The sequence below is a fragment of the Lepidochelys kempii genome, chromosome 14 (genome assembly GCF_965140285.1).
Source record: "Lepidochelys kempii isolate rLepKem1 chromosome 14, rLepKem1.hap1, whole genome shotgun sequence".
In the NCBI taxonomy this organism is placed as follows: Eukaryota; Metazoa; Chordata; order Testudines; family Cheloniidae; genus Lepidochelys; species Lepidochelys kempii.
Genome location: NC_136393.1, coordinates 46,382,100 through 46,397,819, shown reverse-complemented (window position 1 = coordinate 46,397,819; position 15,720 = coordinate 46,382,100). Strand labels below are relative to the sequence as shown.

The 15,720-nt window shown below is 52.3% G+C and overlaps 1 pseudogene; it reads right to left on the bottom strand.

Moving 5' to 3' along the window:
• Window positions 1-8,257: 8,257 nt before the first annotated feature.
• LOC140897531 (acetylcholinesterase-like) lies at window positions 8,258-14,558 on the bottom strand (annotated as a pseudogene).
• Window positions 14,559-15,720: the final 1,162 nt, after the last annotated feature.

Sequence of the window (15,720 nt, the reverse complement as noted above, 5' to 3'; positions counted from 1 at the left end):
GTGATGAATGAATAAAGAATGCATGAATGTGAAGCAACAATGACTTTATTGCCTCTGCAAGCGGTGATTGAAGGGAGGAGGGGCGGGTGGTTAGCTTACAGGGAAGTAGAGTGAACCAAGGGGCGGGGGGTTTCATCAAGGAGAAACAAACAGAACTTTCACACTGTAGCCTGGCCAGTCATGAAACTGGTTTTCAAAGCTTCTCTGATGCGTACCGCGCCCTCCTGTGCTCTTCTAACCGCCCTGGTGTCTGGCTGCGCGTAACCAGCAGCCAGGCGATTTGCCTCAACCTCCCACCTCGCCATAAACGTCTCCCTCTTACTCTCACAGATATTGTGGAGCACACATCAAGCAGTAATAACAGTGGGAATATTGGTTTCGCTGAGGTCTAAGCGAGTCAGTAAACTGCGCCAGCGCGCCTTTAAACGTCCAAATGCACATTCTACCACCATTCTGCACTTGCTCAGCCTGTAGTTGAACAGCTCCTGACTACTGTCCAGGCTGCCTGTGTACGGCTTCATGAACCATGGCATTAAGGGGTAGGCTGGGTCCCCAAGGATACATATAGGCATTTCAACATCCCCAACAGTTATTTTCTGGTCTGGGAATAAAGTCCCTTCCTGCAGCTTTTGAAACAGACCAGAGTTCCTGAAGATGCGAGCATCATGCACCTTTCCCGGCCATCCCACGTTGATGTTGGTGAAACGTCCCTTGTGATCCACCAGAGCTTGCAGCACTATTGAAAAGTACCCCTTGCGGTTTATGTACTCGGCGGCTTGGTGCTCCGGTGCCAAGATGGGGATATGGGTTCCGTCTATGGCCCCACCACAGTTAGGGAATCCCATTGCAGCAAAGCCATCCACTATGACCTGCACATTTCCCAGGGTCACTACCCTTGATATCAGCAGATCTTTGATTGCATGGGCTACTTGCATCACAGCAGCCCCCACAGTAGATTTGCCCACTCCAAATTGATTCCCAACTGACCGGTAGCTGTCTGGCGTTGCAAGCTTCCACAGGGCTATCGCCACTCGCTTCTCAACTGTGAGGGCTGCTCTCATCTTGGTATTCATGTGCCTCAGGGCAGGGGAAAGCAAGTCACAAAGTTCCATGGAAGTGCCCTTACGCATGCAAAAGTTTCGCAGCCACTGGGAATCGTCCCAGACCTGCAACACTATGCGGTCCCACCAGTCTGTGCTTGTTTCCCGAGCCCAGAATCGGCGTTCCACAGCATGAACCTGCCCCATTAGCACTATGATGCATGCATTGGCAGGGCCCATGCTTTCAGAGAAATCTGTGTCCATGTCCTGATCACTCACGTGACCGCACTGACGTCGCCTCCTCGCCCGGTATCGCTTTGCCAGGTTCTGGTGCTGCATATAGTGCTGGATAATGCGTGTGGTGTTTAATGTGCTCCTAATTGCCAAAGTGAGCTGAGCGGCCTCCATGCTTGCCTTGGTATGGCGTCCGCACAGAAAAAAGGCGCGGAACGATTGTCTGCCGTTGCTCTGACAGAGGGAGGGGCGACTGACGACACGGCTTACAGGGTTGGCTTCAGGCAGCTAAAATCAACAAAGGGGGTGTCTGTACATCAAGGAGTATTTCAGGCAGGACTTCACAGAGGATTCCAATAAGAAATGGTGCACCTAAGTTATCGTTCTTATTGGAACAAGGAGGTTAGCCTGGCCTCTGATTGATACATGGCTAGATTTACCTCGCTGCACCTTCTCTGTGAGTGACTACAGTGTGACCTAGAGGAATGAGTCCCCTAGACAGGGGAGGAGGCAAATGAATACAAAACAAATCTGGTCTATTTCTTGTTTTGACCCACTCCATCTATCTTTTACATCTTTGGCTGGCAGCAGATGGTGCAGAAGGACTGCATGCCATCCACATCTCATGGCTGCTCGGCAGAAGATGGTACAGTACGACTGCTAGCCATCCTCATCTCTTGCCTGCCTGGCAGAAGATGGTACAATACGACTACTAGCAATCCTCATCTCTTGCCTGCCTGGCAGAAGATGGTACAGTACGACTGCTAGCAGTCCGTATCGCCTGTCCGCTCACCATAAGACAGTTCAATAGGACTGACTGCAGGACTAAAGAGAATGACCTGGTCAAGTCACTCCAAATTTAGTCCCTGCGCCCATGTCTGCCCAGGCGCTCCCAGCCGACGTGGCCAGGAGCACCTCGGACATGACGATGAGGGCTACCAGTCGTACTGTACCGTCTGCTGCCACAAGGGAAGGGGTTGCTGCTACTGTGTAGCAATGCCGTACCGCGTCTGCCAGCACCCAGGAGACATAGGGTGACGGTTACCTGAGCGGGCTCCATGCTTGACGTGGTATGGCGTCTGCACAGGTAACTCAGGAAAAAAGGCGCGAAATGATTGTCTGCCCTTGCTTTCACGGAGGGAGGGAGGGAACGGGGGCCTGACGATATGTACCCAGAACCACCCGCGACAATGTTTTAGCCCCATCAGGCATTGGGATCTCAACCCAGAATTCCAATGGGCAGCGGAGACTGCAGGAACTGTGGGATAGCTACCCACAGTGCAACGCTCCGGAAGTCGACTCTAGCCTCGGTACTGTGGAAGCGCTCCACCGAGTTAATGCACTTAATGCACTTAGAGCATTTTCTGCGGGGACACACACACTCGAATATATAAAATCGATTTCTAAAAAACCGACTTCTATAAATTCGACCTTATTCCGTAGTGTAGACATACCCCTAGTCACTCGCCAATAGGGGTTTTGTTTTTTCTAGTTGCCATCATCGGTCACAAGTTGGTCACAACTGAGCTAAGTTGGGTAAGTCAGAGCGGGACTCTGAGTGCATATTAGGTGAAAAGGTTTAGCCCAGATTTGTGGTGTGGCAGCCGGAGAGGGGGAGCTGTGCTGCGTGAGACTGAGGGACACTAACAGCTGCAGGAATGGGGGAGTCCAGGGCTGGGACAGCAGGGTCTGCGGGTTGGGGTTGAGGGTTACCGATAGAGCTGTGTGGGGAGCCCAGAGCCGGGATAGCAGAGGGCTGGAGGGCAGGACTCAGGACTGACAGGCATTGGATGAGCCATGAGGTCTGGGGGAGCTGAGGGAGGGGTTAGCAGGAGTCTGTGGGTTGGGATTGAGGGTCATTGGCAGAGCTTTGGGGGGTGGGTTCTCAGAGCTGGGTTACCAGGGGGCTGTGGATCTGCATTGAGGGGTATCAGCAGAGCTGTGGGGGATGCCTAGGGGGTGGGATAGCAGAGGGCTGGGGGTCGGGATTGAGGAGCATCAGCGGAGCTGTGGGGAGCCAAGAGCTGTGAGGGGATAGCTGGGGGCTATGAATCAGGAGTAAATAGGTGTCAGCAAAGAGTTTTCCTGGGGCTAATTTAATGTATCCTGCATCCTGTTTATTCTCCTGTTGATCCAAAAAGGGACAGTTCCTTTCCCTGTATAATTCCCCCTCTGGGAAATTCCTGCACTGGCGGTTCCCATGCCTTAGAACCAAATCTGCTCTCTCTCAGGAATCAGGAATACTGTCGGGGTATCATCTCTCCCTGGCCCCAGCGTCTGCCAGTGACCTGGAGTAGCCCAGCATGGCCTGGGCTTTGCTCCTCACAGCCACTGCCCTGCTGTTCCTTGTGCTGGGGGGTAAGTCTGGGGGAGGGGTGGCTTGGCTCGGCCTGTGCAGAGACTCGGGGACAGCTTTGGCTGGCTTAGCTCCTAGGGCCAGCTGGGGGATTCTTCTGCAGCGTGTACCCCCAGGGATAAGCTCACTGCAGATAGGGCTCTGTGTGCAGATAGGCAAGCACCTCTCTCCATCCTCCATCTCTCTATTTTCCCCCATTCTGTCCATCTCTCTGACGCTCTCTCTGTGCCCATTTGTACCCACTGCGGGGGGCCTGCAGTGCCAGGAGTGCACCATTGCGATCCCCCAGGTTGGTTGCATGCCGAATGGGGACACCTGCACCCCTGAGCCAGGCCAGTTCTGCAGTGTCATCACAGTCATCACACTATTACCAGCAGGAGAGTGGGGTGGGGGAAGAGAAAACCTTTTCTAGTGGTAAACACCCATTTTTTCATGGTTTGTCTGTATAAAAAGATCTTCTGTACTTTCCACAGTATGCATCCGATGGAGTGAGCTGTAGCTCACGAAAGCTCATGCTCAAATAAATTGGTTAGTCTCTAAGGTGCCACAAGTCCTCCTTTTCTTTTTGCGAATACAGACTGACACGGCTGCTACTCTGAAACCTTAACAGTGAAACCCAAACCCTAACACTCATTTCTTAACCGCATACCAATAGCCCTAATGCTAACACTCTTGCCTTAACCCCATATCCATAGCCCTAACCCTAACACTGAAACCCCAAACCTAACCCGCCCAATTGCTAGTGCCCAAAGCCAATCCCTTAATCCTGTCGACCAACCCTTATTCTGCAGCAGGGGTCTCAAACACATGGCCCGTGGGGTTATTTTCTGCGGCCCGCCAACTCCCCCGGCGTTTACCTACAGAGGCTCCGGCCTGGCCCAGCCTGCACTGGGGGCAGGGCAGGCTCCCTGCCTGCCTGCCCTGCCCCCTTGCCGCTCTGGAAAGTGGCCGGGACCTGGGGGAGGAGGAGGAGGATGGGAGGGGGACAGGACATAGGGGTCTGTGTGTTGCCCTGGACGCGCCTCCAGGTACCTCCCCCGAAGCTCCCATTGGCTGCGGTTCCCCGTTCCCAGCCAATGGGAGCTGCGGGGGGTGGTGCCTGGAGGCGCGGCCAGGGCAATACACAGACCCCTGTGTCCCCCCGGCCCTCCCACCAGGTTCTGGCTGCTTCCCAGAGCGGCGCAGGGGCAGGGCAGGCAGGTGGGGAGCCTGCCCTGCTCCCGGTGCATGGGCTGGAGCCTGCCCCCAGAACCCCTCCTGCAGCCGAACCCCCTGCCACACCCCACACCCGTCCTGCACCCCGACCACCTGCCCTGAGTCCCCTGCTGCACCCCGCTCTCGGACCCCCTGCCCTGAGCCCCTTGCCGTACCCCACACCCCTCCTGCACCCCAACTCCCTGCCCTGAGCCCCCTGCTGCACCCTGCACTCCTCCTGCACACCCTGGGGGCAGGGAGGGGGTGAAGTTGGGGTGGGGATTTCAGGAAAGGGGTTGGAATGGGGGCAGGGAAGGGGTGGGAAGAGGTGGGGCAGGGGCAGGGCCTCATGGAAGGGGTGGAGTGGGGTCAGTGATGCGGCCCTTGGGCCAATGTACTAGTCCTCATGTGGCCCTCGTGGTCCTTTGAGTTTGAGACCCCTGTTCTACACCCTAATTGTAACCCTATTATGCTTCTCTTATCCCACAACCCTATCACCCTGCCACCTAACCCAGCCTCCCAGCCCTCTCATCCTGTCCCCACCTCTGCACTCTACCCCATCCCCACTAATGCTAACCAAGAACCCCACCATTCAACCCCACGCCCTGTCCTACTTTACAAGCCTGTTGCCTCTCCTGTAACCTTATCTGCATCACCCTAACCCTGAACGTAACAGTTCCAGCCACCCTACCACTTAACCCTAACATCCAACTGGAATTGGATCCGCCAAGCTCCAAAAACTGACCCTAACACCCTAATTATAACTCTGGTCCCAACATTTGACCACCTGACTCTAACTCTTAAACTTTTAACCCTTAAATCTACCCCGAGACACCCCTCCTGCCAGTTCTTCTCAACCCCCTCTCAACTATAGCTGGCTTTAGACCCCAAATTTTAGGTCTGAGCCAGCTCCAATCCCACCCTACTTCCTTCCTTGCCTATCCACACTGTAAACCCATCCCAGCACAGCCCATCTGATTCACCCCACTTGCCCTTTCAAAGCCAGAGAAATAATAATAAAGGCAGCAGTGAATGATGAGAGAAATGGTGGTTTGATGCTGCTTCAACTGAGATCCGAGGAGATCTGAGAGAACTGAGCCATAGGGCATTCTAGAAGTGGGGATCTGGAGGGCTTGCCCTTCTAAGGTGGTCTGAGCCTCTTTCCCTGCTCTCTTTGCCTCTGACAGTCTGTCCCCTATCCCACTAGGGGGTGTCTGAGCCCCTCTCCCTGCCCCCCAAAGGGGAATCATCTGCCTCAGGAGGATGGGGAAAGGGACATGGGGTCTTTGCCCTCGGGGGAGTGGGGACTCTGGTTCCGGAGTTGATCATTCCCACAATGAGTTGTGGAGGCTCAGCCCTCAGGTGGGCAGGTGCCCCTGTGCCAAACCCCACAAGCCCCTGAGCAGGGAGGCTAAGGGCTGAGCAAGAACCTGTCTCTGTGGCTTGTATCATATAATGGCCCACAAGTGTTATAAATAAACCACTGATTTGCTGAGACTTGCTGGTGTGTACGGCTCTTCCTCACTATCCACTGATTACCAGCAAGGAGGGGAAGGGGTTCAGTGGGTTAGATCATGAAGGCTGGGAGAGAGGACTTCTGAGTTCTATCCCAAGAAATGGGAGGGGAGTGGTTAGAGCAGAGGGGGTGCTTGGAGTTAGGACTCCGGGGTATTATCTACTCCTGGAGGAATTCTGTGTTATTGCACATGCGCAGAATTCATGTGCCACGCAGAATCCACCCCCATCCCCGCAACAGAAAATGCCTTCTGCTGCAGTTGTGCATTTTGCCCACTAGGATCCTCTGTGGTGCCAGAACAGAAAGCATCCACTCATTGGCCAGCCCCAGGTGGGGAGAGGGAAGAGAAGAGGCTTCCTTCCTCACAATGCCCTGCCAGTGGGGCCAGGTCAGGAGGCATGGTATATGTGGGGACAGACAGCGAGGGGCACATGGAACTTCTTGGGGGGGGCACAGACAGGGGTTCATAACAGCTGGAAGGGGGGAGAAACTGGAGCAGGGGCTGAATTGGAGTAGGGGTGCAAGGCCACAAGGGGATGCGGGGAGGGTGTTCAAGGATACATTGGGATGGGGAGGGTGTGCAGGGCCACATGGAGGAAGGAGGTGGCTGAGAGGGGGCACAGGGCCTCATGGGGACAGGGGGGAGGGTGTACAGGGAAACATGGGGGAGGGGATGGCTGAATGGGGGCACAGGGCCAAATGGGAACAGGGGGAGAGGGTGTAGGAACACATGGGTGGAGGACAGTGGCTGAGTGGGGATAGAAGGACACGTGGGGATGGGGGGATGGGGTGCAGGGACATATGGGGACAGGGGCAGATGTGCCTGACTACATGAGAGAGCCAAGGGGTCAGCCAGGCTCTGCATGGGGGAGGCTCCCTAACTCCCTAACAATCCCTCCCTGCCCCCCAAAACACTTGTCCAATATTTCTCCCACCCACTCCCAACAATCCTTTACAAGTCCTTTACAGGCTCCTTTCCAGCAATTACTTCACTCTCCCTTAGCTCTTCTGTTACCCCTGATTCCCCCAAGCCTTTCAACTGCTTCTGGGGGTGGGCGGGAAATTTGTTTCTGCGTTGTAGTTTAAATGAATTATTACTCAAAGTTCTGCATTAATATGCTTACTAAGGAAATGATTTGTCAAAAAACATTTCCTGAATCTTTTTTGTTGTCTGTATTGTTTCAGACATACTTGCTGACAGGTATTTTGAGATAAATTACCAAAATAATTGAAACACGTCTGATTATATTGTGTTACTTTGACAAATAAAATATGCAGAATTTTGCAGAATTTTAAAATAATGTGCACAGAATTTTTAATTTTTTGGCACAGAACTCCCCAAAGAGTAATTATCTTCAGCTTGGGGACGAGAGTGGGATTTGGTGGATTAGACAAGTGTGAGCTGGAAGCCAAGATGCCTGGGTTCTATTTCAGCTCTGGGAGGGGATCGGGGTCTAGTTGGTTAGACCAGCGGAGGCTGGGAGTCAGGACTCTTGGGATTCATTTCTAGCTCTGAATGCACAGTGTGATCTCTGGGCTTTGTCATTTGCCTTGTGAAAACCCAGAGCATCATTTAACCTCCTCACCCTCCCCACCAATGTAATCTGTGTAACTCATTATTTCAACATTTAACCCCAAAACACACACACACAAACACACACATACACAAACACACTCACTCTCTCTCCCCTGCTCAGGATCAGCTAATCAACATCACACACCAGGGTTTTGTCTCTAGACTGAATATCTTTAATGCACTGTATATGGAAGAGTTGCAGAAGGAGGGTCAATCCATGGATTCCAAGGGAGTTTATTAGCAGGAGCCTCGTTAATGAATCAACAGATACTAACAGGCACTGGATGCTCTTGTCTGCAGGGAGGGTTCCGCCTGTCAGGGGATTGTAAGTGCTCAGCTCTTCATTCACAGCCCCCTGAACCGGACATGTCTTCTTGGGTCTGCTCCTGCAGGACACAGAGCGAGTGGGGTTAACAGCAGTGGGGATGAGCTCAGACTATGCAGGGTTTGGTCTAGTCGCAGATGGGAGGGAAGACCTGCAGGGGAAACCAGGTGCTGCACGGGCTCAGTATGGGATACTCACCCCTTGCAGTCGGTGCAAATCCCTGTGCACTTGCGGGCGCTTTGCTGCAAAGAGCAGCATGGGGGGATCATCAGAGGGCTGTCCCCGCACAGACAGTGCTCCCCCACTGCTATATTTTAGCAGTATGGGATGCTGTGCTGGTGGAGGTCCTGTGTTTCCCAGCATCTGTGATCCCCACTGTCCAATGTGCAACATTCTGCTCTACCTCCCATAAGAGCCCCTCCGCCTCTGGCATAAAAGATTCCTAGCCTCTTTTGGATCCTCCTTCACTTCCTGTGCTGCACAGTTACACAATGGCCATGCCCCTCCCCAGAGCCAGCTGTGTGTTATTTTTTCACTGCCTCTTTTCTCTTCAGTGCCATTATGGGCCACCTGCCCCTAGCCCCCTCTGTCCTTGGATCCATTCCTCCATCCTCACCCACCCCTGTTAGGCATCACCCTGTCTTAGCTCATGCCTCCTCCACTGGAAAGGGGTGTGTATGGAGTTTGGCTGGTACAGGAAACACGGGTGTTATTGTCCTGCTCAGAGGGGTTGAGCAAGTGAAGATGGGGCCGAACCTGGGGCTGCCCCATAGTAGATGGATTCTGGAGTTCCCAGGGGACAAGAGATCTACCCCAGGCAGGAAAAAGGGGCATCTCTAGCAGGCCAGAAGATCCCATGGAAGTGTGAATATGATTCAGAGTCTTTCTCCTCTAGGACTGGCTGGGTCATGTTACGAATTACACCTTGTAGGACACGCACATAACTGCTGCGAATTATACCTTGTAGGACACGCACACAAGTGCTACGAATTACACCTGGTAGGACACGCACACAAGTGCTACGAATTACACCTTGTAGGACACGCACACAAATGCTGCGAATTATACCTGATAGGACACGCACACCAGTGCTGCGAATTATACCTGATAGGACACGCACAGTTCGAATCTAGGCTGAGGCACAGAAACAAAGTCCACAACTGCAGAGTTCCCAAAAGACACTAAGTTTATTACGCTCGAGCGTGGTGCCCCCCTGCTAGCCAGGAGGGGACCCTGAATGCAGATTATACAAAGGTTATATACTTTTTAGCAAAGCATGTTGCTCTCGTGCATCGGAAACCTTAGCTAATAAACAAACCCTTGTCTTATCTACCACCTATCCCTGCTTGGTGCATTCCTCGTGCTATACCAGTATGTTAATTACACAGCATGGTCCTAAAGCTATGCATCAGTAACTTTTATTATCAGGATGGGAGGCCTCACATCAAGGCCAAGAGACAGGGAGTTAGAGACTGACAAAAACCAGATACTGGGAGTCAAGGCAGGCTGGAGACAAGGAGGAGGATTTTCACAGGGATTCAATATCTGAGGATTACTCCTCCTGGTGTATGATGTGCTGGCATTTAAACAATGGTGGGCCCCAAACCAAAATGGAGTCACATGTGCTAACTTTTCCTTAACAGTCAGAGGGGTGGGGAGACATGAGGACTTTCCCCTCTAGGGCCGCTGTCCTTTCAGCCCTCTGATACTCACCAATAGAGCTCGGCTTCTATGTGAGCAGTGTTGCCAAGAACGTGCAGTGGTGGGCAGGGGCTGTCTCCTTGACTTGGGGCGGCTCCAGTCCGATGCGAAAGAAGTTCTGCTTTGTGGGGTTGTAGGGGTGCCATTGCCTCCCACTGACCCCTATCTCTTTGAGGATCCTGTGGGGAAATTCAACACACTCTGCAGAGATTAGTACTAGGCCTGGGCAGGGATGGGAACATGCTCTGACTTGAGTCTGACATCCCAGTTGCAGGGGTCATTAGGAGCCAATTTGGCCACTTTCCAAAATGGCTGCCATCCCTTATTCCCAATAAGAGTGAAGCCAGAGGCTGCCCTGAGTTAAGATGGCTGCTGCCTTGTACTTTCTTTATATGGGGTGACTCTACAGGTTGCCCATTATAAAGCTGAGTAATGTCCCCATTGATCTTGTTGACATGGAAGTCACAGGCTGCCCTGATTTATGATTGTTGCCATTGGGCTACGGCTCTTTGTAAAGTGAGACTGACCCTAGGAAAGATGACCACTGTTCCCCATTGTTTCTAATGGGACTGAAGCCAGGCTTCCCCCAGGGAAGATGGGCATCCTTTGTGCTCATAGACATAGGAAGGGACAGTGTGGGGAGCAGAGTAACATGCGTGTGTGTGTGTGTGTGTGGGGAGACAGGGAATTACACTGGGATGTCAGGGAACATAGGGGCATAGATAGGAGGATCTGAACTGGAAGGAAATCTGAAGCCACCATTTGTCCTCACTTAAGATGGCGCCTCTCAGTTGTCCGTCCAACTAGGATGAGGTCACATGCTACCCTAACCAAAAATGGCCACCATCTCCCAATGTGGTCAAAGAGATTGAAGCCACAAGCTGTCCTGAGTCAGCTGCCTTTTGCCTACAGCCCTTTCACGTGGCAGCCAGGGTGTCCCTAGGAAAGATGGCCACCACCTGCCATTGTTCTTAAAGGAGCCAATAGCCACAGGCTGCCCTAAGTTTAGAAGGTTTCCCTCTGCTTGAAGGCCTGCAAGTAGCAGGGACGTGGCCTGGAGGAAAGATGGTGGAGGTGGCCTGTGGGAATAGCTGCTCTCTGGCTCCCTCTGGAGGCAAAGTAGGGGAACAGAGGCCAGCTTCCTGGACTAATCTGCATATGCAGCTCCCCCGCTCCCCCTGTGGGGTAGATGGGGAAGTAGAAGGGGCACCATCCTGCTAGTAGGTGTAATTTGCAGATGTCCCAGGCACTCCATGCAGTGCCCAATGCTGCACAGTTGGGGATTTTCCCATGTGTAGAGCTCACAATATGTGTCACATTGGCTGTGTTACTGCAGGGATGGGAACAGGGTGGCAGGTGTGAGAACACATGGATAAAGGGTAGACAATGGCCCTTCCTAGATTCATAGATTCCAAGCCCAGAAGGGACCATAGTGATCATCTCATCTGACCTCCTCTATAACACAGGCTACAGGAGTTTCCCCAAACAATTCCTAGAGCAAATCTTTTAGAAAAAGATGCAAGCTTAATTTAAAAATCATCAGTGATGGAGAATCTACCATGACCCTTAGAAAATTGTTCCAATCATTAATTCCTCTGTATATCTTATTTGAAGTCTGAATTTATCTTGCTTTGACTTCCCACCTTTAGATCATGTCAGACCTTACTCTGCTAGACTGAAAAGCCCATTACTAAATATTTGGTTCCTAGGTAGGTATTTATAGACCTCTTCACCTTCTCTCAGTAAAGCTACATAGATTGAGATCCTGGATTCTGTCACTATAAAACAGGTTTTCTAATCCTTTTGTCATTCTTATGGCTCTTCTCTGGACCCTCTCCAATTTATCAACACCCTATAATTGCCCAGGTGATCTCATTTACCCCTTTTATAAATTGGCATGACATTATCTTTCTTCCCATCTTCTGGAACTTCCCCTGTGCTCCAAAATATTTTGAAAATCAACATTAATGAGCCAGAGAGCTCCTTAGTCAGCTCTTTTAAAACTCTTGGATTCAGATTATCTGGACCTGCTGATTTAAAAATGTCTAATTTTGGTAGCTTCTGTTTAACATCCTCCAGAGATACTAGTGTAATGGAAAGAGTGTTGTCATCCCCATATGATGAGACTATATCATCTGTTTTTCCCCCAAATACAGAACAGAATTATTTATTGTAGACTTCCACCGTTTCTGCATTACTATTGATAATTCTGCCATTTCCACCTAGTAATGGACTAATCCCATTATCAGGATTCTTTTTGTTCTTACTATCATTTTAAAAAATCCTTATTGTCCTTAACTCCACTGGTCATAGATTTCTCCTTGTGACTCTTTGATTCCCTCCTCAATTTTCTACAATTGCTAATGTCTGATTTATATTCATTGCTATCAAATTCTCATTTCTTCCATGTGTGGTATATTGTTATTATTGTTATTTTTTTGTATAGCTGCCGTCCCTTCCCTAATCTAGGAAACAACGGACCCAAGATGCGTGGATAGGACTAGAATGGGGAATGTTGAAGAGATTTTTTTTTGGAGTTTTGCTTGCTTATTTTTGACATAAGGGAGTGTATCTTTGTATCTATGCCCTGGTGTACGCTTAAAAGTTAAGTTGCCACTCTTAACTCAGTCAGAGATGTGAGAAAACCCACAAATATGACTGCTGCTCCACTGCTGGAAAAACCCTTTTGGCTGGTGCAGGCTGCATCTACTTGATAGTTGGTGTAGCCATGCCCGTATAGTCTCCGTAGCAGAGACATCCCCTGAGTTTGTGTGGCAGGGCTGGGAAAGAGCAGGCAGAGCTTTGAGAGTACTAGCTCCTAGCTAAAAACCTTGTTTCCTTGAACGAGGATGGTTGTGTTCATGGGATCACGGACATCCTGGTGAGGGAAGAAGGGAATTAGCCCTACCCTGGAATCAGGGGGTCAGATTTTACCTCCCTGAAGTAAGTTCAGCTCTCGATCAAGGGCTTCAACCAAACAGATTAGCTATGTTTCAAAGGGACCCCTTCTTTGCCATGGCTCTGAGTCGGGTCTTCCTGTATGTTACGGACACTTGGCCAAAGAGTTACAGGCTAGCTGTTTTCCCGGGCTGCCTCAGGGGCACAAGAAGATTCCCTTACTTGCTCCCGGCAAACTTCCCGCAGTACTGCATCATCGTTTGGCTCATCGTTGCCTCGGCCTCCGTGTGTGTGTGGTTGGCTTCTCCCACGGACGCCAGGGTCCCGAACAGGTAGGGCAGCCCAGAGCCGTATGGCACCCCCGTCCACTCAGGTGTAGATAAGCCGCTCGTGCGGTGGGTGAAGTAGTAGGCGTACACAGGACTTCGGGCCTCTGCCTCTCGCCTAGCCACCTCGGCTACCGGGCACACAAAAGGGTAGTCGCCAGCAATTTCATCCGTGGCCCATCGGTATCGTGCCTCGCCCTGCCCCTCCCCTTCCTTGCAGTACCGCTCTGCCACGGCTCGGATGGCCAATTCTGGGGCTTCTGGCACCATCAGCCTCACCACCTGCAGCAGCTCCTCCCAGCCAACATTGCTGGCGTTCTCCAGGTTGAGGTTGGGAGCACCATAGATAAGCATGTAGGAGCCTTCATTGGCGGTGAAACCGGCCACGATGGGCATAGGCTGGTTGTGCCTGGCCTGCAGGAGTCTTGGTGGTGTATCAGGGAGGAAATCCCAGTCTGGTGTCGGCACAAAGGGGAACGCCAGCAGGTCCTTCTGGAGCAACACAGAGAACTGGTGTTTGGGGAACTCCCTTGCTTCCTTCCCCTGCAGGCAGCCCACCAGGGCCGTGTCTCAGCGCAGCCCAGCAGATGGCCCAGCCTCTGGCCTCTCTCTTGGGCCTCTTTGAGTGAAATCCAAGCCCATGGTGCATTTGGGGCTGTGCTCTGCAGCGCTGCGTGGGTGAAGAGGGGCCGGCTTCCTGGGGAGAGGTGGCGGAAGCTAAGTGACGCAGCCCCAGCGCCCAGGCCGAAAAGGAGGAAGCTGGCTGGGTCTCCACTGAAGGCAGCTGCGTTCTTACACAGCCAGCACATCGCCAGTCGCTGGTCCCACAGGCCGGTGTTCCCCGGGACGGCCGGGGGCAGGGACAGGAAGCCCAGTGCCCCCCAGCTGGTAGTTCATGGAGGCCACGATCATGTTCCCGGTGGCGGCTAACAAGCACCCATCATAGATGTCGAGGGAGGCTGCACCTGAGAAGAACCCCCCGCCATGGATCCAGACAATCATGGAGAACATATCATTGGTCCGGGGATGGGGCACCCAGATGTTTAGGAAGAGGCAGTCCTCGGACTGTGGCATTTTGGGTGTCCATGTTTCTGCCTCAGGGTAACCAGTAAGTGGAGACTGCAGGCAGTCATTGCTGAAGCTGGTGGCCTCCAGGATCTGGCTCCAGGGCTGGTGGGGTATTGGCTTCTGAAAGCGCAAGGCTCCCACGGGGGGCTCGGCGTAGGGGATGCCCAGGAAGGCCGTCACTGTGCTGGAGCCGACCTGGAGGAGCTTGCCCCGGATGGGGCCACTGGTGGTGAGCACCACGGTGCCATCGTCATCGGAGCCAGAGCTGGGGCCCAAGAGGGAGAGGAGGAGCAGGTAGGGGAAAGCGAGGAGGAGTGCCAGCATCGCGGCAGCTAGAAGGGAAACCCCCTCCCAGAGGGAGTTATAGGGAACGAGATACGTGGCCTCTCCCCTCTACAGGGTGCTGGGTCCCCTCCAGTCCCAGCCACCTAAATCCAGATAGCAGGAGGATGCTCCCTACATCAGCATGGATCCGCTTTAGCAAATAGAACCCCCTGGTCCTTTCCACCCATGCTCTGGCTCCCTGCTGTATTCCCTGCTCTGCATCAATCCTGATTCCCATTCTGGGAGAGGACTGGGATCTAGTGGTTCAAGTTGGGAGGGAGGCTGGGATTGAGGACTCCTGAATTCTATCCTCAGCTTTGGGAAGGCAGGGCTAGTGGGCTAGAGCGTCGGGCTCTGGGAGCCAGGGCTCCTGGGTTCTATCCCCAGGTCTGGGAAAGGAATGGGGTATGGTGGGTTATACCACTGTGGGACCGGAGTCAAGAGTCCTGGTACTGGGCAAACTGGTTGAAATTATAATCAAGAACAATATTGTCAGACATAGAGATGAATATAATTTGTGGAGGAAGAGTCAGCATGGTTTCAGTAAAGGGAAATCATGCCTCACTAATCTACTAGAATTCTTTGAGGTGGTCAACTCAGGTCGACCACTAGATCCCAGTGGTTAGATCGCCGGTTCAGCAGGCCTTGATAGCCCTACCCAGCATGGCTAAGTGCCGTAGGAGGGATCGTCATTAGTAACCCTGTTGAGGCCACTCGGTGCTTCTGTCCCGGGAGCTGCAATGTCCTTCGAAGATACTGCAGCATGTTCATTCAGCAGAGCTCGATGTTACTCGCAAACGAAGACCACAGGCTCAGTCCGGTGGCGAAGGCGCTCAGCCAGGTTTATTGTCCACGAAGCCCGGTCCTGGCTCCCTGGGTCAATGCCTGGGTCAAGGAATCCCTGTTGAGGTTACAGGGACAAACCATCCCGATGAGTCGAAAGAATAGTAAATATGGCAGGCGACCAGCTTGGCTTAATGGTGAAATCCTAGCGGATCTTAAACATAAAAAAGAAGCTTACAAGAAGTGGAAGGTTGGACATATGACCAGGGATGAGTATAAAAATATTGCTCGGGCATGTAGGAATGTTATCAGGAGGGCCAAATCGCACCTGGAGCTGCAGCTAGCCAGAGATGTCAAGAATAACAAGAAGGGTTTCTTC